Source organism: Pan troglodytes, chromosome 5 (assembly GCF_028858775.2).
Source record: "Pan troglodytes isolate AG18354 chromosome 5, NHGRI_mPanTro3-v2.0_pri, whole genome shotgun sequence".
NCBI lineage: Eukaryota > Metazoa > Chordata > Mammalia > Primates > Hominidae > Pan > Pan troglodytes.
In genome coordinates, this window is record NC_072403.2 from 182,453,367 (window position 1) to 182,476,986 (window position 23,620).

A 23,620-nucleotide genomic window follows, 5' to 3' on the forward strand; every position below is an offset into this window, starting at 1 on the left:
CAGCCTGGCCAACATGGTGAACCCTCATCTCTACTAAAAATACAAAAATTAGCCAGGTGTGTGCCTGTAATCCTAGCTACCTGCAAGGCTGAGGCAATAGAATCGCTTGAAACCGGGAGGCAGAGGTTGATGTGAGCTGAGATCATGCCATTGCACTCCAACCTGGGCAACAAGAGCGAAACTCTGTCTCAAAAAAAAAAAAAAAAAAAAAAAAATCACCTCACAACTTATTTTTTTTTTTTGGTGTTAAGACTCACTCTGTTGCCCAGGCTGGAATGCAATGGCTCAGTCCCTGCTCACTGCAACCTCTGCCCCATAGGCTCAAGTGAGCCTCCCACCTCAGCCTCCTGGGTAGCTGGGACCACAGGCATGCACCACCCTGGCTAATTTATATGTGTGTGTGTACATGTGCATGTACGTGTGTGTGTGGAGACGACATCTCATTATGTTGCCCAGGCTGGTCTCAGACTCCTGGGCTCAAGCCATCCTCCCGCCTGGGCCTCCCAAAGTGCTGGGATTATAGGTGTGAGCCACCACACCCGGCCACAACTTTCAATACTAGGTTTCATTCATAAACTAATTCTCATAGCATAGCAGTCCAACTAATGAACAATGCCAGATTTTTTTTTGTATTAGAAATTTCATAGCATCAGTATCCAAAAAGTGGCCTTTTTTTCCTCCATTAAGCAAAAACAGAATTTTAAAATGTTAATTTTAAGTTATCAGTAGGTTAATGTGCATTCTTCACGCTGAGCGGCAGCCCTGGCCTCCCTCCTGGGCCCTGGTTGTGGCTGCCATTGGCTGTGGGTGTTTGTAGCAGCTGCTGAGCCATTTCCATTATAGTCTGGGGGCCTCACCTGCTCCCCTCTTCCCTGTCAGAAGAATTAAACAACAAGACAGAAGTATTACAGAAAGGAACCCTGGGTCCTGTTCTCTGGTCCTAGGCCATGTGGGCAACATAGCACTGGAGTCTGAGAGTCACACAGATGAGGGAGCTGGATCTGCCCTTCACCAACTATGGGGTCTTGAGCAGGTTCTTAAGGACATACGGCAAGTAACCAAACTTCTGTGTGCCTCAGTGTCCTCTCATTTGTAAAATGAAGAAACCAAGATTTAAATGCAGCAGAAGGTGTACTGTTCTTTGTAGGCATTTAGCGCATTCGATCTTCGTTTCCACACCCCGTGGATTTGCACACCCTTGCCATGTTGTAATTGGCAAGGCTAAAGTAGAGCCAGGCTTTTGACACCCTGTCCGGGGTTCTGGCCATGCTGCCATTTTCCATGAGAAAGACATGATTAAATAAAGATGCTGTAGAAAAAGGTTGGTTTTAAAAGCACTCCCATAAGTACGCAGCCATCACACAGAGGCCACTTCCCCTTAGCCATCCACTCAGCAGCACTGGTGTATACAAACGTAGCAGAGACTTGTCCCATGCTTCTAGTTCTGTTCTGTTAAAAGTGGGACCTGTGCCAATTATTAATCATTGGTTCCTTCTGAGAATTGTGACTGGGCAGCTTGTGATCCCTGAGGTCACTTAGGAAAATGCTTCCACAAGGAGGGCGTTTTTTCTAACAAACCATGGCACTAAGAACAGAATGTGAGTTTCGCTCATCTCCCCACCAGCCAAGGACTGGCTTGATATCCTAGGTAGGGCAGAGTCACCACTCAGCAGCCCTGCTGGCTCCCTCTTGTGAAAGGTGGAGATGTGGTTTGGGGAAGGAGTTGGGTCCAGGTGCAGCCTCCCCACAGCCTGACTCTGTTCTGACTGCTTCACGTTGCAGTCGTATTGCGTTGGGAGTTCGCGGTGGCTTTCTCAATAATGAGCTAATTGAGCCACAGAGGTGTGTGCCCTGGTGTCACCAGCCACTGTTGGGTAGGTGGCTCTTCTGGCAGTGGGTAAGTCACTGTTGCTCATAGTGAATTTTAAAACACCCTATTAGTTCTTTGCCCAACATTACTTTCCTACTCAAATATAGCCTTAAAACTATATATATATATATATATATATATATAGTTACATACATATTAAAAATTTAGGTGACTGGATTATATGTGTAAAGGTGCATAGTACATATTTATGTATATACACATTCATTTACATACATAGAAATACATAAGAATACAAGAACCCTTAACCTGCAATAATGTTATAAGTAAAGGAAAGAAGAAAGAAGGAAAGCAGTATTACTTACAGTTTAAGAAAACCAAAACATGACTTTTAAAAGTAAAGGACAAAGGATAGTTGTGCACGTGACAGGAGGCTGCTGTTTTCTGGATACCAAGGACAGGCCTGTGAGCAGAAATGATGGCAGTTGTTTTCCCTTTGTAGTTAGGTCTCTGAGTGCCAGTTATGTGTTTGCCAGTTTTCCTATTCATGTCTGTAACTTTCAGTGTGAGCTTCTAGTGTATGGTTCTAGAGAACATACCTGCTCGATTGAACTTTGAATAGGACATGTGATCCTTCATACATAGTTTGTACAACCCTTGTGATCATACATACACATACATATAGATGTATGTGGGATTTAAGTTAGAATCTTTCTTTTTTAATTTTTTGAGACAGAGCCTCGCTCTGTTGCCTAGGCTGGAGTGCAGTGGCGCGATCTCAGCTCACTGCAACCTCCACCTCCTGGGTTCAACTGATTCTCATGCCTCAGCCTCCTGAGTAGTTGGGATTCCAGGCACACACCACCACACCCGGCTAATTTTTGTATTTTTAGTAGAGACAGGGTTTCACCATGTTGGCCAGGCTGGTCTTGAACTCCTGACCTCGAGTGATCTACTCACCTCAGCCTCCGAAAGTGCTAGGATTATAGGTGTGAGCCACCACATCTGACCAGAATCTCTTTATAGTACAGAAGTAAAGTAAATTAAGCAATAGGCTGAATTATATTATGGACAAGTAAATTGTGAGGTCTCCCTCTTCAAACAACTTGAAGGGGGGAGGTAGAGACACGGCAGAAGAGGACATGAACTCTGGCACCCTCAGTACCCTGTTTATTGATGTGACAGGAGGAATGTTTCTGTGGACATTCAAGGTTATGGATCACTCTCTTGTTGCCATCCAGCTCTCCACAGCTGGTGCCCTTGTGGGCCTGGAGTCCAGCATCCTGGTTCAGGCTCCTCTCTGCAGTCAGTGGGTATACCATGTACTGTCTAGGAATGTGGAAAGAGGTATAATTATCTACCTGCCACTCTCCCAGTGTTCTGTAAGAATCTGATACAGGCCCAGATCATTTTGTAAAGTCCTCTGTAGAACACGATGCCATGGTTGCCGTTATTCTCTCATTGAGCAGAGTGGAGTGTGTACTACGTATACTGCCGTGGGGCCAGGCCCAGTGTGTGCACTCACATGGTGTGTGCTCAGAAGTCATTTTGCTCTCATCCCAGGGTGCAATAATAATAATAATTTGTTTTCTTTCTTTTTTCTTTTTTTTTTTTTTTTGAGACAAGGTCTGGCTCTGTTGCCCAGACTGGAGTACAGTGGTACAATCTTGTCTCACTGCAACCTCTGCCTCCCAGGCTCAAGCCATCCTCCCACCTCAGCCTTCCTAGTAGTTGGGACCACAGGCGCACACCACCATGCCTAGCTAATTTTTGTATTTTTTTTTTTGAGAGATGGGGTGTTGCTATGTTGCCCAGGATGGTCTCGAACTCCTGAGCTCAAGCAATCCTCCTGCCTCAGCCTCCCAAAGTGCTGGGATTACAGGCAGGAGCCACCACCCTGGCAATGATGATTTTATAAATGAGCTCTTGCTCTCTTTTTGGAGAAAAAGCCGAGAAATTCCTCTGCCTTTCTTTGCCCCATCAGTTTATCTTTGCCTTGTCAGGGCTCTGAAAGCCACAAAACCATCACCCCTCCTCCTGCTGGCTTTGTCTCCAGCCCGCTCTCCAGGTGGAGGCTCTGACTGTTAGGGAATTCTGGCTCCGTCTCTTACACACTGAGAACTCCATGAGCTAGTACCTCAGCCACTTTTTCTAGTGCCTCATAGCTAATCATTGGGAAGTTCTTGGTCATATTTTGGTTGGAAAATTAAAAGGAAAAGATGTGAGTTGATGAAAGATAAAATCTTACTGTAAAATTCAAGCCATCTTCTTAAGATTCCCCTGCATGTGGCTGCCTCGTACCCACCGCTGTCCCTGGTGTGCATGGCGAGGGCAGCAAGTCACACCTGTGTCAGCAGCATCGTCCCCTGCCTTGTACAGCACAGCTTGGCCTGGGGCCTGCTGGGGCGCTCAGAAAACAGCAAGCTGTGTGTGCTGTGTTTGTTAACATAGAGTGTGATGACTGATCATTGTCTATGCCAGTAGCAGCTTTTAGTGAAAATACAGGTCCCAGGCAAGGCCTGAAGCCCCAGTTTTTACTTTATTTTGATTACAGGATCATAACAATAAAGTAATTCTGGGTCTCCATTTCCTTGGTAATCACTGTGCTGTGATAGTGTGTGCACCAGCGAAACGTGGCATTCCTACAGTGAGATTATATCAAGAAAGCACTTACTAAACATCATGTTTTGTTTTGTTTTTTTTAGACAGAGTCTCACCCTGTCACCCAGGCTAGAGTGCAGTGGCGCGAACTCAGCTCACTGCAACCTCAGCCTCCCGAGTAGCTGGGATTACAGGCATGCACCACCACACCCAGCTAATTTTTGTATTTTCAATAGAGATGGGGTTTTACCATGTTGGCCAGACTGGTCTGGAACTCCTGACCTTCAGTGATGGGCCTGCATCAGCCTCCCGCAGTGCTGGCATTACAGTCATGAGCAGCCACGCCCAGCCAAAACATAATTTTTTAAAAATGTGTTTTGTTTTTTTCGGGATGTGGCTATGTGCTGGTGATTTGTGCTGCATTTCCTCTTGTTCAGTCACTGAGAGAGATGCCTGCCCCTTCCATTGCATGAAGTCACTGAAGCAAAGGCTGAAAAATGCCCAACTTCCATATCCAGGGGCCCTGGGTCTCCTCCACCTTCTCTGACCTCTCCTCCTTTGAGCCTGCGATGTCCCTTTTATTTATCTTTGTTCAGCAGCACCTTTCACACTGTGAGTCTTGTTCTGAATCCACATGCCAAGTCACTATCCCAGAGTCCTGGCTAGGTTGGTCTGGTGTGTGTTCTGAGGGGGACTCATGGGTGAGAAGCCAGAGTGTCCCACTTAGGGTTTTCAGTTTCCCTCCTCTCCTAGACTAATGCCCCTTTGAGGAAAGGGACAGTATTCTTGCTCCTCTTTATTTTCCAGCACCTAGCATCCTGCCAACATTGATTAACTTCATTAAATGGATACCTGCAATTTAAAAGTATACATGAGCATTTGCTGAGACAGTCAGAGTCTGTCTGGTTCAGCAAAGTGTTTGTGCAAATACAAAGCAGGTGTCTAGACAAAGCCCCATCTTTGCAGAGCTCCCTCTGACACCTCTCTCTGGGGTTCTCTACAATTCTAGTCTCAAGAGCTGATGGGGGCACTTGGGACAGGGATGCCTGAGGGCCCTTCAGAGGCTGGTGCTGCTGAAACACAGATGCTGGCATGCCTTTCCTTCCTCCCCAAGATCATCCTCTTCAGATAACTGTGTTGGCGTTTTCATTTCTCACCCCTCTGTTACCTGGAAATGCTATGAGCTTGTAGATTGCAGTGGCGAGTGAGACCTACAGTTGGTGAAGCTAAAAGCCCTTTCGTACATGTTCATATAGATGACCATGGGATGATTTTCTGATTCACTGGATTGACTTCTGGGTTGAAAAGCAAAGCTAGGGCTCTGGAGTTTACAACATCAGAATGAGAGGAGGAGAGGATGGGGCAGAGTGCAGAAAAGGGCGTGGTGTGCCTGGGGCACGTACTCCTGCCGAAACCCCCAGTCAGGCTGAGCCCTAGGCCATCTCCTGTCTCCTACAGCTCCCTCCTGGCACTTTACCCACATGGAATTGAATACGTATTTGTGTGTGTGTGAAGCTGGTCAGACTTTGAGCCCACTTGGATTTTCTGGGACCAAAATGTCATAAACCAAGGCTAATGAGAGGCTTATGTCTGAACACGGAGGACGAGGATTCATGCTGGCTGTGGGGATTTCTCAAGACGGTGGCAGAAAAGAGTCTAGGTTCATCTGCTGCTTGGTCTGCAGGGTTCCTTCTCGCCTTACTAGGGATGACAGCTGTGGTCTATGTCATGCATTCTTGGCTGTTTGAAACTAAAGTTGTGTCTTGGACTTCACCCTTTGGTTTTGCCCCTTGTTCTCAAATAATGTCCACCTGAAGAAAGAGATTGCAGGCAGTGCTTTTGATGATAGCAGATGCTGAAGCATGAACCCATGGAGGAAAGAATTGCCCAGGAAAAAGGCCCAGATGTTTTCTGTTTGTGAACTAGATGTGTCCTCCTGAGGGAATTCAAATCAAAGAGTTGGCAAAACTGGGCGGTGGCAGTGGTAGAGAGGCATGAGCACGGGCCCCCTGACACACACACACACCCCTCACTCCCCCCCTCCCCCCTGCCAGGCTGCCTGGAGCAGGGCTGGGCCCCTGACACCCCGCCTCCCCCACAGGCTGCCTGGAGCAGGGCTCTGTTGGAATCACGGAAGGAACACACACCCTTTTTGAGACTATCAGAATTGCAAAGCCTGGCCAGTTGGTGCAAGTGTTTATCCGCCTGCCATCACCATCGGGTGGGGTGGTCTGTGACAGGCTCAGCAGGTGTTGGTAAAAGGACCCTTGACCAGAAATGCAAAGGGGACAGAGCAGGAACTCCTCACAATCATAACAGCAGTGAGCTGTTTCTTGTTCTCTGTGGGAAAATGCTTGGAGCCTAAGTCTTGTAGGAAAAAATAGATAAATAAGCAAAATGTAGACTCAGTGGCATTCTGTCATTCAGTGGCATGTTGCACATCCAGACTCTCAAGATATAATACACGTTTCTCTGCAGCTGTTGGGAGGTGGCACTAAATCGTTGTTCTTGGGAGTTAGATTCTGCTGCCTGAAAGCTGAAAGGGAAGCAAAGGCCTCCCCAGTTATCCTGGTGAGACGAGAGCTTAGTGTGTGGGGAGCTGAGAGCTGGGACTCATGGGTGGGGGAAGCGGTTAGGTTCTGGCCGGTTGCCTTGGCAGAGCTTTGCTGGCTCCTAGGAAAGAGTAGGAGTCTCTCCATTGCATCTGGGAAGTGGGGGTGGCCGGGAAGGGGAATGGCAAGTGGGGAGGGGCAGGCAGCTGAGTCTATTTGGCTGGACCTGTGCTCTGAGGGGCAGGTGCCAGGGCATGAGGGAGAGTGGCGTGTGAGCGCACCTGAGTGGGGTTCCCCTGGTGGCCTACACCCGTCAGGGGCCCATGTCACCCACAGGAGGGGAAGCTTCACTTGGGAGGTGAGGGGTGGAGTGGAGAGAGCTCAGGGCCAGCATGGTCTCTGGTGTGGGGTGAATGGGGGTTGAGAGGAGCCAGCGAAGGCTTAGAGGGTGAAAGACTAGGTGAGGCGTAGCCAGGGACTGCAGGCTGTTGAGAAGAACATTGTGACATTTTCCAACAAATGAGTACTTTGTCGTCATGAGTACACAAAGTGAACAGTGTTCTGGGTCTTGATCTTCCCCTAGTCCTGTTGATTATGGCCTCAGGTCAGGACACACACACTCACCGCCCTGCCCAGCCTCGGATAAGCTCGTGTTATTTTTTAGATTTTTTTTTCTCCTTCTTGTTGCCATATTCATATTCAGGACTTTGATGAGAGAAGAATGAGGTAGAACTTGCTCATTGCATCTGAGCCCACACTGCTTTGATCCTTTTCTTCTCACCAGAAACAGTTCATTAACCTAGAATAAGTCACTTTTAAGCTTGTTTTAAATTGTGACAATTCTGATTTAAACAAATTTTTCTTTTTAGGTTAGCTATAAAACTCACCAGTAGAAGTTGAAAATAAAAATAATTCTATGCCATTGAATCTCCAAATGATATTTTTATTTTGCTACAAATTAATGAAACTTTAAATGATAATGATACTCTCACTTTGTCAAAAGCTTCAACCAGGGGTTGCCAGACTATCGCCCATAGGCCACATTCCGCCACCAGCATGTAGTGGGGCCTGTGAGCTAAGAATGGTGTTTGTTTCTAAATGGTTAGGGAAAAAGTCAAAAGAATAATATTCCATGATGTGAAAATTACATGAAACGCAAATTTCTATGTCCGAAATGGTTTTCTTGGCACATAGCCATGCTCAGTCATTTGCAGCTGCCTTTGCCCTGCAACAGCAGAGTTGAACGGCTGCGAGAGACATCATATGGCCCACAAAGCCAAAAGTGTTTCCATCCGGCTCTTTCCAGAAGAGCGTGCTGACCCTTGGCTGGAGCCAGCAGGTCAGTCCGCGGGGAGACGGCAGGATGGGGAGCCCCATGCTTTTGTCTCTGTGCCCCTCCTGCAGCCCGGTCTGCACGCACACACGGTGACAGTAATAACCCCATGCGTGAATGTAGCAAGTTTTAAAGACATTAGAGGGCTTTGGTAGTTAGTTTTCATGTCATTCCTTTGAGGTAATTAAGTCCTGTCTTATTCTTAGAAAAATGAAGATATAATTACGTGTCTTGGCATTGGTCCTTATAAAGGAGCTGTAGTGAGGATATAAATTCCCCGACTCTTGGTTCCACTTCCACCTAATTCTCCTACACAGAGACCCTCGCCATGATAAAACCTGGATTTGGGAGTCTGTAGGGGTCGGGGTGTGGCTGACTCACATGGATCTCCTCACACCTGTTAGGGGGCCTTACAAGCATCAAGTGCCTTTTTAAGATGAAGTCATGTTTCCAGTTGACATAATAATTGTGCATATTTATGGGGTACAGTGAAATGTTTCAATATGCATGTATGTTGTGTGATTTAATATTGAAGTGTAATGTTGCTTGTTGGTTCAGAGCACAGTGGTACCTTAGAGACAATTCAGTCAAGCACTTTTGTCTTATGGACCAGGGTTTTAGGCTCAGATTAGTGGAACGGTTTGCACCAGGTCAAGGTATAGTGCATGTCTGAGCTGATCAAAAGGCCAAGGTTCCGAGTTCCACCATGCACTCCCTTTACTTCCTGTCTTCTCACCAGACAGTGAGACACCTCTAAAGTGATAAGCAGGTATGCCATGTGTCAAAAGCAGATTTAGAAACCTTCTCATAAAAGATCTTTACTCAGTGCTGCTCTTGGTGAATTCTCACTTTACAAATTGAATATTTTTCTGTAGGCAGAATCAAAATGCTTTGAAGACATAATGAGATCAAGCCGTTAAGATGGCGCTTTACCGATTAAATCCCTAAGACAACCATGAAAATACAGGATTGTGTAGTATGTTTTCAAGGAGATATTTACAAAAATGTTTTTACTTCCCTACACAAGTTCACAGAAGAAATACAATTTTTAAAGAAGGAAAAATGCTTTCATTATTGGGCACTCAATAAAAATTTGGTGAATGAATGAATAGTAGATGTACTAGTCAGTTTGGGCTGCCATAACAAAACACCACAGACTGGGTGGCCTAAAACCACAGACATTCCCTTCTCAGTGTTTTGGAAACTTGATGTCCAAGATCCATGTGCCAGCAGCTCTGCTGTCTGCCGGGGCGGGCGGCGGGGGGAGCTCCCTCCTGGCTTGCAGGCAGCCAGTTTCTCACTATGTCCTCATAGGGTGGAGAGCAGAGAGCAGTCTCCTGAGGGCACTCACCTGCTTTGGTAGGGTGCCCCCCCCACCCCCCCACCATGAGCCAATCAGCTCTCATAGGCCCCCACCTCCAATTACCATCCCATTGGGGATTTAGCCTTCAGCGTAAGAAATTTTGGAAGGACATATTTGCCCGTAGCAGTAGAAATAGGAATCTTGAATGTTTTACTGGACTTCTGTAAACACAGAAGATGACTGATGAGTCCCTCAACAGCTTAAATGAGATAAGATAGAAATGAACAAAGCAAAAGAAATTAGTATTCATATTTTTTTCTCACTTTTATTCTCTCTTGTGCACATAGACTTTCCAGTATTTATCCAGAATTTTCACAGGCCAAGAGAGGTTTGTGGCTGCGTCTGAACCTAGGAAAGGACTTTGAGAACTCAGGATGCCTGGAACCAGCTGTGCAGTGCGTCTGCCTCCTGGACTTGGCAGCAGGGCCCCACTTTCACTGACTTTGCCCATAGTCCTCATAATTGTAGTAGGTGTCTCCTGCTGCAGATCTTGATATGTGTTTGAGAAAATGTGATCTCTATGAGGAAGCAAGAAAAGGTAAGAAGGACCGTAGCAGAAAGCAGAGAATTCCGAGTCCAGTTTGGAGAGAGTGAGGAAGTCAGCTGGAAAGGTCTCTCTTGATAAAGGATCCAGGTGTTGCCAGCAGTGCTGGGGCAGGCCCCGGGGCTGACCCCGCCACTGGATGTAGCCTGTGGCACTCCTCGGGTGACCTTTGCCTCAGCAAACTTAGGGTAGTTTTTTTTTTTTTTTTTTCCTGCTCCCATACCTGACTCCTAGATAGGAGGTTTCTCTTGTCCTGGAGAATCTTAAGAGAAGTATGTCTATGTTCTTGGAATCAGGAGAGCTCAGTTACTTGGGGGTGGAAACTGAGTCTTTTATAATTTCCATGGAACCTTTGCACCTTGTAGGTACTCAATAATTAATTGTCAGTTTGCTGGATATATCCATAAATCTTATACTTAAGAGTTTATGCTATAATGCTGGTAGATGTGTTTTATCTTCGTGAATAAGAATCTTTCACATGTAACTTATTTTTCTACAGCAGAAGCAAATTTCAGGATGTAATTTCAATTTTACAAAAAATGTACCTTTTTTGAATATAGCAATCTAATTTCTCTTTTAAACCCATTCTGTGAGTCGGCAGAAATTTATCGCAGAGGCATTGCAGAGGTGAGACGGAGACTCTCAGTTGCCCTTGAGCTTTCCTGGCCCTGCTCTCTGCACCTCACAGACTTCCCCAGCGGGGCGGCCCCCAGGCCTTGTGTCCTCCTGCTCCCACATGTGCTAAGTGGCACCTTAGGGGGCCCTTGCTGCCCAGACAGTCCATGCAGACCTTTCTTTTCTGAGACGCAGCTATATCCCCGAGCTCTTTGTGGAAGACAGGGAAAGTGATGGTCTGCTCTAAGATGCCCCAGCCACCTGAGGGTCCATCACCCTCCCTCTGGGGGGTGAGGCAGAGGACCCCGTTTCTGTAGGGCTCCCAGTTTCTCTGTGCCCCTGGCTTCCTCTCCCTCTTTCCTGGTTCCAGGAGCTGCTGTCCAGTCGTGCTCTGGCAGATCTGAGTTCTTTGAAGTTCTTCTGGGGGTTAAACCTAAACTCAGAAGCCAGAACTCGGTAATATTACCCTCTGATCCTGTACCTGTCATTGTGGGATGTCCTAAATGACTAAAGAGGGTGGGGCAAGGCAGTAAAGGAGAAGAACAGCAGAACTGCAGTCAGCAGTTCAGATATTACCTCACTGCATTTCTTAGAAAGATTCGCCTTCTAACACCTTTAAGGACTTGTTTTCCTTAACATTCTTTTAAACTTGGTTTCTTCCTGTAGCTTTACATGTATAAATACAATTATTCCTATTCTTCATTATGCTGAGGTCTCAGGATGGTTGTGCGTCTCTAACAGACAGGAGATACTGCAGTAGAATTTGCAGCACTTAGCCCTGTGTGCAGGCGGGAGTCAACACTGAGCCACCACCCCACCAAGCAAGAAATGGTGTATATATATCTCAATACGGATGGATGGATAGACAGACATTATTTAGACAAAGTCACATGAACTATACAGTTCACCCATTTAAGGTGTACAATTTAATGGCTCTGAACACAGAGTTGTTGTTCAGCCACAATCAATTTTAGAACCTTTTTGTCACCTCAAAAAGAAACCTCTACCTCTTATGCAGTCTCCCTCCCCCGAGCCCCAGCCCCACACTCCTCAGCCCCTGTCTACCACTCATCCATTTTCTGCCTCTGTAGATTTCTTTGTTCTGAACATTTCATAAACATGACATCGCACAGTTTGTGGCCTTTCGTGTCTGGCGTCATTCACTGAGCACTGTGTTTCCCAGGTTCTCAGTGGCTGAGGGTTCTCAGTGGCTGAGGGTTGTGTGGATGGATGATGTTTTGTTTGTCCGTCATCAGCTGAGAGACACTTGGTAGTTTCACTTTTTGGCCCTGTGAATAACGCTGCTATGAACCTTTCTTTACAAGTGTTTGTGTGGACCTGCTTAGCAATTTCCTTAAATATGTGGAATGACATCCCCCTCGGATGTTAGTAACGAAAGCTTTTCTGTTTTTTTGATATGTACCTTTTGCCATGATAAGAAGCTGTCATTGAATTCAGGAGTTTCAAGAATTGTGTGTAAAAACCATTTGGAATAAAAACCTCCACCTTAAGATGCAAAAGGGAAAAAAGGAAATTCTCCAGAAAGATTAATTGAAGAAAAAAGCAAAAAGCATCTCATAGTCAGCACTTGTCAAATGAGGCCTGGTGGTCAGAGCCCCCTCTGTGCTCCTAGCACGTGAGTCTTCAGGAGTCAGGCCTTGAAGAGTGTCTGCCATTCGTTCCGAGACAGGAAGTAAGAGATGATTGGCCAGGAGGCTGCAGCTGCAGGTCCCAAGAGCAGCGCCTGGCGCCAGCTGCCACCCTCAGGCTTGGAGCAGAGAAGAGATGGAAACCAAATAACCGAGGGCCTGGCTCAGGACCTTCATGCAGTTTTCAAGAAATTCATCTTTTCTTGCCATTTTCCCTGTTAAGTGAGTCAGGAAATTGAAAAACAGAAAAAATAAGCGTGAAAGTAGGTAGTTGACTCTCAAATCTATTCAGTTATTTTTAAAGAGTTTATCCTACTGATATGAGTAAAATAAAATTTTCGTTAGGAATAATAAGAGCATATTTTCTATCTAGACATACAGTGTCTTGTTTCGCCATTTGATAAGAGCATGGTTCATGCGGTCTGAGTAATTTGTTTACTCTCAGTTTTAATTAAACTTTTTTTTAAGAATGATTTTTTATACTTGATTTAGTCTTAAAAGCTAAGAAAGCTTCAATTCAGGTACTGCTTACATACACTATTTTACTTATATTAATGTTAAAAGAGTGATTAAATCTATTAGGAGTCACTGAGATTAGTATTTCAGAGACATCTGATGAAAGCGGTCTGACTAACGTAAATTATTCCAAGATGATGGTAGTATCTACAGGGGCGGGGGGTGGGATTTAAATTCAGCCTTGCCTGGCTGTGCTCCTGTCTCATCCGGCTCTGTGATTCTTTGAATGTGAGCGCGTTCTTAGAAGATAGTCTAATTTTATGAACTGACAGTTGTAACTCAGAGCCATGCTGTTTCCTTAGGTAAATACTGTGTGGGCTTTAGACAGCTGTCAGGTACAACATGGGAATCTCAGATGAATGCAGGTGTTAACTGCAGTGCTGCTGGGTTGGCGGGTTCTGCCCTCATGGAGCATCTTTACCAACATGGGAGGTTTTGGCTCCTCCTGCCCCTGCTCAAGGAGGCTGAGGAGTAGCTGGACATGAGTAGAAGCTGCACCGGCGCTCGCTTACATTCTGTAAGACTGTGCCCAACTACAATCGGAAGACTTCTAGTGAAGAGAAAGAATTTTAGTTATAAAATCAAACTAGGCCTTTTGGACCAAAGAAAATCAGTTTATTTTTGCTGTTTTGTTTACTAACAAATAACAATGTATTCATAATATTTTCCCTCTGTTTAGATTTCCACCAACTTGTAGGACAAGCACCCTGATGAAGCAATATCTGAAACTTAAAATAGCAGTTTTGTTCATACAAGTATCATTTTACATAACTGCCAATAAACCCTAGTAAATGAACCTTCCTTAGCATATAAACACAAAAACAGTTGAGCTGTTTACTGTTCAATATTTACTGTCAGGTTTTAGGAACTTTAAGAACTGGTTTTTCCAGTTTCCTGGTTCCCATCAGATGCCCTGGGACCCTGGACTCTATGGCCTCAGCAGGAAGAGCTCAGCTTTCCTTGTCTTTTATTCCAGAGCACCTTAAACCCTATTTCCAAAATACAGGCTACTTTTATTTACGAATTTTATTCATTGGGTTGGACAAGCCAAAGGCCATACCTTTCAATCATATTGAAGTGGTGATGTGAGCCTTAGACCTGGGGCCAACCCTCTGTCACGCTGACTTGGGCCCCCAGAATGTTCCCTAAATTCCAGAGTTCCTTAGGGAAGGAGAGTCACCAGGTGACTTTCTCTGTTGCTGAAAAGATAACCTCAGATCCTCAGATTTTACTCCTGCAGGCTGTGAAAATGTTCTGTCTCCCCATGTAACCCCAGTTAGCTTAAATTAGTTGTTTTTTCTGTTTGATTAGTAATTTGAAAATTGGTCTTTGTTACCAAGCTTTTCACAAGTCCCAAGGTTACCACACAGTGTTTTTGGTATGGACCTCCTAACAGAAATTTGCCAAGAAGAGGTGTAATTTACTTTATAAAGCTTATGTTATAATTAGAAAAGTAAAAGCACAAGGCAAACAGGCCTGAGAAGCACTTTTACAGTATATTTTCTGGGAAATAAGAATTTTGCAGTGAACACACTTTTAAAATAGTATCTTCTGTCTCCCAGACCTCCAGTAGCACAGGAAAAGAGCATAGGTGTTCTTGTTGATGCCGGATATAAATGCCCAGGTACCAAATCACGGAATATGCAAACCCAGCATCCCAGAGCCCCCAGCACCAACACGGTGCTGCTGGCATGCCAGATCATTCCTCAGTTCTACCTGGATTGTTTACACGGTGCTGCTGGCATGCCAGATCATTCCTCAGTTCTACCTGGATTTTTTACCCTCACTTCTGCTTACAGTAGCAGCAAAAGAAAGCCTTGTTGAGGAAACTGAATGTCTATAAAAAGCGTCTTGGGTTAAACTTCCCCTCTGGTCCTGACACCACTCCCCGCAGTAAGTTCTCTGACTTGGCAAGAGCACGTCTCAGGTTGTGTCCTACTGGCTCCTCGCCCCTCAAATCCTCCATTGGTTGTTTTGCCCATTTTGGATTTGATCATATGTGTAATTCTTTGAGGTAGAGAAATAAAAGAGGTAAATTATACGTAAATTGTGAAATGGGAGCATGGCAAGTTTGGTTGACTTCTGGCTTGAATGAACCTGACAGAAGTCGGTGTATTTAGGAAGAACAAGGTGAACTGGTGTGGGCCCAGCAAGTTCCGTTTCAGCCATTTACTCTGCCCGAGACGAGATCTCATTGCTTCTTGATGCTCTTGCACCAGGAGTTTGCAAGTTCCTGCTTGGAACAGAATTGTTTAATGTTTATTGTTGACTCGTTGAGGCTTTCTTTCACTGAAAAACTTACCCACACGTAACACTCGTTCAGAGCACACCCTGACTTCTAAGAATGAACACGTCTTGTCATTTAGGCCAGGTTATTTTCAAGAGCAAACTTTTCAGTTTTCAGTATGGGAAATAATCGCCTTTCTTCTTCCCTTCACTCAGTGTTAGCGCCATGAATAGGGCATTGTTGGTCGGGTGTCTGACCCAGGATGGCATCTGTTAGATGAACGGGTGATGGCACTTTACATTCCTAAGGAGTATTCACCTGTCCTTGTTGCAGCATGTCATAGCAGCTTTACCCGTGAAGGGCCGTCAGAGCACATCAGTAGATGATAGTTTGGTGCCATCTGTCTTTATTTCCATTATACTTTAATTTCTTGAGGATAGGACTTCCACATTTGCACTTGGTTCAGTAGTTGTCAGCTGTTGGTGACTGAGCTGAACCAAATCCAGTTCTTCATTGCACAGATGAGATCACCACAACCCACAGAAGTGGCATCACCTGCTTTCAGTCCCTTGGCCAGGTGGTGAGAGAGCTGGGGCTTCCAGTTCAGGGCTCCCTCTGCTGTAACTCAGGGATGGTCCCTAAGCTGGTGGTTAAAGTGTTCATATGAAGTAGGTCCAATCTGTGGTTGTTGCTGTAATCAGTGTGTCAGCACAGAGTTCCGCAATTTCAGTATCTTTCTAAATAACCGACTGTGGAATGTTTGTAATCACACAGCACATAGGCAACAGGGCCTCACAAAGCAAAGGCCTTGTGAAGTCCATTCCTTCAGGGTGGAAACTGACTGTTGGCAAAACATAGTTCTCAGGTTATCTGTTGTTCTTAACAACAAGTGTCTTAGGTCAGGGTAGGCTTATTGTGGTTTGCTTTTGCCTACAAAGGACGTATGTTGAGTAAGAATCTTGGCCTATTACACAGTAAGTTAATAATTGTGTCCTTGCAAATAAGCATTGTGTTCTAAAATGGAATCAGCATATTTCCCTATAAAGACACTTCCACTCATTCATTAATTGAGCAGCCCCAGTTGATAAAGAATCAGTATATCATGTTCTGATATTTAATCAGCAAACTCATTTATTCAGTAGAAATTTAAATTCCTGTGATGTGCCAGACTTGTGAGGAGGGGTACAGAGAAGATATGGCAAGGAGGCCCTTCAGAGAGCTCAGAGTCCTAAGAAAGTAAGTACAGCGGGCGAGAACTGCATAGGAGACGACAGGGCACGGCGGGATGCAGGGACGAGGGATGGTCCCCGTCTGGGCATAGAAGATGTCTCAGAGACTCCAAGGAGGAAGTGACTTCTGGACTAGATCGATAAAGGGTGGGTAGGATTTAATGAGTCAGAGGTAAGAACAAGGGAAGGAGCGGGACTGTTTGTGAAGAGAGAGCATAGAAATTCCCTGGGGTGTTTGGGAGCCACAGATGGGTGGCCCTAAAAAGGCCAGAGAATTCAGTGAGGAGCCTTGCCCAGATACACGGGGAGCTGTAATGAATTACCTGGGACAGCAGAACTGGAGGTGGAGATGAAGAGAGAGATGGCAGGTCATGTTCAGGAAGTGAAATTGCTAGGCCCTCATCATTATTACAGCATGAGATACAAGGAGGAGGCCCTAGTGTGGTTACTATTTCTCTAGTTCGGGTCTCTAGTTAAGGTAGGTTAACAGACAAGGGGAGGAGGTGATGAAGTCAGCTTTGTGAGGACTGTGTATGAGATCTGTTTCCAGACAGCTGAATATGCAAGTGTGAAGCTTGTAAGAGAGTTTGGCATTGAAGATTTGGGAAGCATAAGACATATGTCTTTGTAAACAGATAAGAATGAGGTTCAGTTGAGAGATATACGTATAGTGTGGTAAGGACAGTAAGCCAAGGGGAATAACACCTTCATTGAAGGAGCAGCAGAAAGACAGTGAACACAGAGATCACAGTGTCGAGGAACACGGGGGCCGGGGGGGAGGAGGGCAGCGGGGCCTTAGAGGAATGGTAGAGCAGAGAGCGCTGGCATGCGGGGACGACCACGTGCAGCAGAGCGGTATGCAAGAAAAGACCGGTAAGTACCCATTGGGCCTGAACCTTGGTCACTGCTCACCTTGTTGAGAACAATTCCAGGAGATTGGAGGAGCGGAGGCTGATTGGAGTGGTTTGGTTACGAATGAGTGGTGAGGCAGGAGAGACAGTGAGATCATCTTTTGAGGCGTTCGAATGTGAACCGAAAATCTGGACTAGCCAGATGGGAACATGGAGAGGAAGGAGGAGCGCCTGCTTGGTAAGAAATAGAAGTCTGAGTGCTTGGCACAGGGGTTTCGGTAACCCCCTAGAGAAGAGGAGGAAGTGCATGTTTCCGTGTAGAGCAAGTGGAGAATGCCACTTTGTGCTTTGCACACGTCCCTAAACCCAGACGCCTGGGAGAGCACGAGCTCAGGGCTGCTCTGTGCTGTGCGCACGCGTCCCTAATCCCAGATGCCTGGGAGAGCACCATTCATTCCAGATGGCAGAGAAACCCTTAGAACAGAGCAGTTAACTGAAGAAGTTGAAACCAAAAGGGAAATGTTTATGTTTTGAATCAGTCAGCCCTTTCAAGCTATGACCTTTTTACCAGCTTAATGTTTGTTTCTTGGTTTAGAGTTTATATTTAATACCTGATAGAGTTGCCATAAAATGCTCATTTCTGTCTGTGGAATTTTCCTTGGTTCACACACTCTGCAGACTTCCATCAGAGATCACAGCCCAGGTGCTGAAAGAACGCTCTTGCTATTTATTTATTTATTAATCTTTACCATACCCAGAATAGCTGTAGCACATCTGATCTAAGTTTTCTTTCTATAAGGATTCTTTAACCCCGAGCAGTTTCTAAGAGGAGCTTGAGACTTGAGAGCCCAAGGCTTTTGGTTTGGGCTTGACCTGTGGACACCTGGCACACACCCTGCCACCTGCTAGAAGGATGTGTAACTCAGAGTCCTCTTCACCGTCACCCCTCCCTGAGGACTTGTTTCCGTTCATGTCCCACAGTAAAGTTTCTTGTCAGTTCATTCCGTTTGTTGAAAACAGTAAAAAAATACGTTGAGCGCCTATTCTATGCCAGACTCTGTGAAGAGAATGGGTGTCAGAGACGCCAGCCCTTGTCGGATCTGCAGCCTAGGCGGGGAAAGAGACAGGAAGCAGGAAGCAGAACCACATCCTAGCAGGGGAAATGGACAGGAAGCAGGAAGCAGAACCAGGAAGCGGTGGCGTAGACGGGCCTGCAAAGGGGCAGCCAGTGCCCTAGAAAGCAGAGAAGCAGGGCTGAGCCCTGAGCTCCTGGTTGTGGGCGGGGTGGCCTGCACCTGAGCCCTGAGCTTCCGGTTGTGGGCAGGGTGGGCTGCACCTTTATTTGGCCACATTAAAAAGGGGCTATTTGAGCTAAGACTTGAAAAAATAGAATTAACTATTCAGCTTTCTGTGAGAAGAGCGTGCTAAGTAGATGGCCAGTGCCAGGGGTGGGGGTGTGCCTGTGTCAGGCAAATCAGAAGGAGCAAGGGACGGGGCCGGAGCCATGGGCCCAGGCAGCCTGGTGAGGGGTTTCTCTGGCGTTTATGCTGAGGGAAATGGGAACCTTGCTCAAGACTTGGAACGAAGGAATGACATGACCCAACTCACCTTTTGGAAGGATCAGCCTGCTGGCTCTGTTAAAACTAGGCTATAGTGCAGGGGTCCTTTAGTGGGGATCTGTGGTCTGAGACAGGAAAAAATATACCTGTGTTTTCACTAACTTCTAACTGAAGTTTATCATTTCCTTTATGATATAGTCAATAAAACAGTAATAATACAGCACCTGTGATTTTGTTACCAATAGAAATCAGATATTTTCATTACAGTTGGAGAAGTCCTCATATATTGTTTACTCTTATCATTTTCTCAAAACTGTGATTATTAGACCCATTGCTAGGTCTTAGGTACAGTTTTTACAGGTTGAGTATGTCTTAGCCAAAGTGCTTGGGACCAGAAGTGTTTCAGATTTCTGAATATTTCATTATACTTACCAGTTGAGCATCTCTAATCCAAAAACCTGAAATCTGAAAAGCTCCAGTGAGTATTTTGTTTCAGCGTCATGTCAGTGTTCAAGAAGTTTTGGATTTGGGAGTATTTCAGATTCTGTATTTTTAGAATGGGGTGTTCAACCTATATAAAAAGGGGGTTAAATTACTGTATCTTACATTTGATTTTTATATTATTTTGAAAACTGTCTCATAATTAATTTCTTTATAAATCCGTGTATTTTATTATACACATTAACTGTTGTTCTAAGAAAGTGTTCGTAGGCTTCCTCAGGCTGCCATAAAGATTGATAATACAAAAGAGATTTTGTTTGTTTGTTTTTCCAAATTAACCTATCCATCACCTTCCATAGTTACCTTTTGTGTATGTGTGTGTGGTAAAAGCACCTAAAGTCTACCCTCTAGGCAGATTTTCGGTATACAGTAGAGTGTTATTAACTCTAGTCCTCGTGCCATGCATTAGATCTCTCCAGACCCATTCATCCCACATAACTGCAACTCTGTCCTTGGACTCACTTCTTCCCATTTCCTCCCTCACCCAGTAACTCCCGTTTTGCCCTCTGTTTATATGTATTTGGCGTTTTCAAGATTCCACATGCAGGTGAGATTGTGCAGTATTTGTCTGACTTTGCCTGACTTATTTCACTTAATGTTCTGCACTTCCATCTGTGTTGTTACAACATGACAGGATTTTTTTTTCTTTTTTTTTAGTAGCTGAACAGTATTCCATTCCGAATATGTACTGTTTTCTTTATCCATTCATCAGTTGATAGATGCTTAGGTTGGTTCTGTGCTTTGGCTGTTGTATAGAGTGCTGCAGGAAACATGGGTGCAGGTATCTCATCAACATACTGATTTCAGTTGCTTTGGGTCTATACCTACAAGTGAGATTGCTAGGTCATATGATAGCTCTATTTTTAGGCTTTTGAGGAACCTCCATACTGTTTTCTATAATGGCTGTGCCAATTTACATGCCCACCAACAGTGTACAAGGGTTCCCCTTTCTCCACATCCTCACCAGCACTTATCTCTTGTCTTTTTAGACGATAGCCATCCTAGGACGTGGTGAGGTGATTTCACACCATGGGTTTGATTTGCTTCTCCCTGGTGATTAGTGTCGGACACCTTGCGTATGCCTGCTGACCATTTGTGTACTGTCTTTAGAGAAATGTCTATTCGTGTCCTTTGCCCATGTTTTAATTGGGTTATTTGTTTTTTGCTGTCGAGTTGTGTGAGTTCCTTACATATTTTGGATGTTAGCCCCTTATTAGATGCATGGTTTGCAAATATTTTCTCCCAGTCCATAGACTGCCTTTTCATTTACTTCATTGGTCACTTTGCTGTTCAGCTAAGCTTTGCTATGTGAGGTAGTCCCACTTGTTTATTTTTGCTTTTCTTGCCTGAGCCTTGGGGGGTCATACTCCAAAAATGAGCTATAGAGAGAAACAATTTTGGAGCTGCCTCCAGGAATAGAAGACTGAGATAATTTGGACTCACTTTCTGGTTGAAGACAAATAGAAAAGCTAGCAAAACATTTTTTAAATAAAGTTATTTGAAGGTATCAGTGAACTGAAAAGGTAATAAAGAAGTCCCATGTCAAGATCCTGTAGAAGACAGAGATCAAGGGAGGTCAGCTTGGCATTAGGAACCACTTATGCTCTGATGTGTTTGCCTGTCAAGAAGTAAGAAAACACAAATTAGTACTACTAGGGATAAGGCAGGGGATATTACTATAGACCCTTCTAAGAAGAAAGGGAAGCACCACAAACAACTCTACACACATGCATTCAACAACTTAGATGTAGGGGCCAAATCTCAGAAAAGCACAGGTGACCACAACCCCCCAATACCAAACAGGTTCTTTAAAGAACTTCATAACTGTTAAAGAAATTGAATCCGTAGTTTGCAAATTCCCCTCAAAAGACGTCTCTAGCCCAGAGGTGTCACTCGGTAATTTACCATATGTTTAAAGAAGAATTAATGCTAGTTCTACAGTCTCTTCCAGAAAATACAAGAAGATAGACCATTCCCCAGTGAGGCCAGTATTACCCTGACACCCAAACCAGACAAAAAAAAAAAATATATTGCAAAACAGAAAACTACAGGCCATTATCCCTTTTGAATGTCGGTACAAAAATCTTGAACAAAATATGAGTGACTCAAATCCAGCAATTAATTATACACTATGACCAAGTGGCTGGTTTAGTACTTAAAAATCAGTCAGTGAAACCCTCCATATTAATAGATTAAGGAAGAAAAGTCACATGATCATATGAATCATTCAGAAAAAGGATTTGACAAAATTCAGTGCCCATTCATGGTTAAAAAAAAAAAAAACTTTCAGAAAAATGATAATGGAGGAGGTCTTTCTCAACGTGATAAGGAACATCTACAAAAGCCCCTACAGCCAATGTAACACATAATAGTAAAAGACTAATTGCTTTTCTCCAATATCAGGGATGTTAGGGACAGAGATGTCTGCCCTCACCACTCTTATTCAACATAGTGCTGGAAGTTCTGTCTAGTGCAGTGAGGAAAGAAAAGGAAATAAAAAGCATGCAGACAAAAAGAAGGAAACAAAACTGTCTCTATTTGCAAATGACATGGTTCTCTAAATAAAAAGTCCCAAGGAATCTACAAAAAAAAACTAGAGCTAGGTCGGGTGTGGTGGCTCATGCCTGTAATCCCAGCACTTTGGGAGGCTGAGTTAAGAGGATTACCTAAACCAAGAAGTTCAAGACCAGCCTGGGCAACATAGTAAGACCCCCATCTCTACAAAAAATTGAAAAATTAGCTGGATGTGTTAGCTACTCAGGGAGCTGAGCTGGGAGGGATTGTTTGAGCCAGAGAGGTCAGGGCTCTGGTGATCCATGATCACATCACCATACTCCAACCGAGTGAGACCCTGTCTTTAAAAAACAAACAAAAACAAACTAGATCTAGTGAGAGTTCAGCAAGGCCTCAAGCTACAAGACCTATATACCAAAAATCACTTGCATTTCTATATACTATTAATGAACATATGGAAACCTAAATTTAAAAGATAGTACCACTTAACAATTGTTTCACAAAAATGAATTACCTGGGCATAAATCAAATAAACATATACAGGATATATATGCTAAAAATTGCAAAATACTGATAAAAGAAATCAAAACAAACCCAAATAAGTGGAGACACATACCGCGTTCATGTACTGGAAGGCTCAGCAGAGACATGGGTTCCCTCCAGACTGATGTACAGGTTTGATGTACTTGCTAGCAAAAATCCCAGCAAGGTATTTTTTTGTAGATACGCAAGTTTATTCTAAAATTTGTATGGAAAGGCAGTGAAACTAAAAGTCACGAAAATAATCTTGAAAAAGAATAATAAAATGGGCAGAATCACTGTACTTGATAACATACCTTGCTATATAACTGCAGTAATCAAGACAGTGTAGTGTTGGTGAAGGGACAGACACAAGGTCAATGAAACAGAATAGAGAACCCAGACATAGACCCACACAAGTACCACCAGTGGATTTGGACAAGGTGCAAAAGCAACTCATTGGAGGAAGGCAGCCTATTTAGCCAATGTGACTGGCGCATTGGATATCCATAAGCCAAAAAAAGAAAAAAAAAAAAAAAGGACCTTGTCTTTGGCCTCACACTTTTGTAAAATTAACTCAAATGGAAAATGAAATTAACTGTAAAACATAAAACTATTACACTTTTGGGAAAAAAATAGAAGATCTTTGGTATCTAGGGTCAGGCAAAGAGTTCTTAGACTTCATACCAAAAGCATAATCTATAAAAGGAAAAGTTGATAAATTGGAAACATTTTTAATTCAACATTTTAAATTCAAAATTAAAAATGTCACTCTATTAGGATAAGGAAAAAACAAGCTACTGCCAGGGAGAAAATATTTGCAAACCTCCTGTCTGACAGAGATCTTATACCTAGAAAATATAAAGAATCTGAGAACTCAACATTAAAAACAATCCAATTAGAAAGTAGGCAAAAGATAGACATTTTACCAAAGACGTTCAGATGGTAAATAAGTACATGAAAAGTTGTTCAACATAATTAACCATTAGGGAAATGCAAATTAAAACCACAGTGAGATAGCACTACACACGGATTAGAGAAGCTAAAATTAAAAATAAAATAGCGACACCACCAAATTCTGGCGAGGATGCAGTCCTTATACACTAGCCTCTTACATGGCTGGTGTCGGTCACTCTGGAAAACAGTTTGGCAGTTTCTTAAAAAACTAATAATGCACTTACCATCTGAACTAGCAATCACATGCCTGGGCATTTATCCC

At 44.2% G+C, this 23,620-nt stretch overlaps 1 protein-coding gene across 7 annotated transcripts in view; it reads left to right on the forward strand.

Moving 5' to 3' along the window:
• Nucleotides 1-23,620, forward strand: part of FAM120B (family with sequence similarity 120 member B) — a 97,785-nt gene that overhangs the window by 52,632 nt on the left and 21,533 nt on the right. The gene's annotated exons all lie outside the window — the stretch shown is intronic.